The sequence below is a fragment of the Arachis ipaensis genome, chromosome B04 (genome assembly GCF_000816755.2).
Source record: "Arachis ipaensis cultivar K30076 chromosome B04, Araip1.1, whole genome shotgun sequence".
NCBI lineage: Eukaryota > Viridiplantae > Streptophyta > Magnoliopsida > Fabales > Fabaceae > Arachis > Arachis ipaensis.
In genome coordinates, this window is record NC_029788.2 from 6,771,140 (window position 1) to 6,773,029 (window position 1,890).

At 26.1% G+C, this 1,890-nt stretch overlaps 1 protein-coding gene across 1 annotated transcript in view; it reads right to left on the reverse strand.

Annotated features, from left to right (window-relative positions):
• LOC110270873 overlaps positions 1–1,890 on the reverse strand; it is an 11,441-nt gene that overhangs the window by 169 nt on the left and 9,382 nt on the right. The gene's annotated exons all lie outside the window — the stretch shown is intronic.

Here is a 1,890-nt window from a genome sequence, read left to right on the forward strand (position 1 = left end):
ATTGTATAAAAACAATATAAAGACAAATAGACAATTGCACTACGTAACTTAGTCGCACAAAAAAAAGAACTGCACATAACTTTGAACTTTCTATATTTTCTTTTTGTTGCGCCGCTGGCTACACTTTTTTGTTTTCAATATTAGAATAGTAATCGTGTTTTTTTTGAAATGTGGACGGTTAGAGTGTTATTTTCAAATGTAGAATTATTTAATTAAAGAAATAGAAATTGGACTATTCGATTTATTAGAAGTACAAAAATTAGACCGTCTGATTTGTGTAGGTACATAAATCGGACCGTTCGATATGTGTTAAAAAAATTAAAAAATTTGAGATGTAGTAATTGGACGGTCCAATTTGTATACCTCCTACAGATTTAAAAAATACTAAAAATTATCATATTAAGATATATCACTCATATTACTTTTATATCTAAATTTTTTAGTTCGCTGGCTATTGGGTAGCATTTAGTGGAGAGACAGAGACGGAAAGACTGAGACTGAGAGACAGAGACTAAGAGACAGGAATTGAAATAAATCTCAGTATTCTGTTTGGTGTAAAATGGGAGAAAAGAATTGAAACAATAATGAAATTCTAATTTAATTTGCACAAAGGGTAAACTTAGAATTAATTAATTGAAATGAAAGTATTTTAGGTATAAAATGTTATTAAAGTTTCAGTCTCCATTTCTAAAAATTTCAGTCCCTATGTCCCTACTTTTTGTAGGTACTAAAATACTGAAATTTTAGAGACAGAGAGAGACAGAAATTTTAGTAATAATCTCTGAACTAACAAACACGATACTGAATCTCAGTCTCTCAGTCTTTATTTCAATACCTCAAAACAAGCGCTACCTTGTAGACAAGAATTCATTCCTACGACGTATTTTCAACATTTTGAGTTAATTATTTCATTGTATTAAGGAGAATATTAGTATTAACTTCTAATGTTAAAATAGTAATATTTTTAAAATTTTGAAATATGAATTAATATCCAATTGTTAATCATTTCAAATTTTTTTATTTTACCTGTATGCAAAATTAACTCTGCATGGTAATAAGCTTTACCTCTGCACGACAATAAGCTGTTTGCTTTTTGGTAATAAAATTTTTGAATAAATTTGACATTAATCATATCAACAAAGTGGACCCACTAAAAGCATTTAAACGGCAAAAAAAACTCAAATACACCTCTTTTTGAAATATTTTTCAATTTTTTACCACTTGTAACTCTCTTCGACACTTTGTTACATAAGTGATAGATTATTTTAACCATAATTATCAGGTCAAACTGTGAATAAAATTGATGGGACTGCTGAGTCATTAAGTTATTTTTACGTCTTCAATTGAATGAAACGAATCTTCTCACTTAAAAAAAAAAGGAAAAATTGACTTTGATAAGTTTAAAATTTTCACTATTAAATCAAATCCATGAAAAAAGATTATACTTAGTATAGTGAAATAAAATTTTATTTTGATTGATAAAATTTAGTTATACCAATAGTTAGAAAATAAAAATATTATATATGCACAAATTAATCACTGGTAGTGGTATTTGTGTATACTTAAAACATATCATTTTAATTTGTTTTAACTAAATAATTAGCTACCCGAGTAATTAAACTTGTAATAGGTGAATAATAAAAAAGAAAAACATATAGGAACCAACTCATATCCAAGGTATCCAACTAACTTTAAACAACTCTAATTAATAATTATTAATTTAACATTAAAAAATCTGAATAATCAGCATTTATTAACATTTAAAAATATAAAGATTAGTTAACAAATTCCTCTAATGCACGTACCGTATGGTGCATCTAAGTATCTTTTAAATATGATTTTTTATTCAATTTTTAAAAAAAAATTTCTTGAATTTTTGACCAACTAATA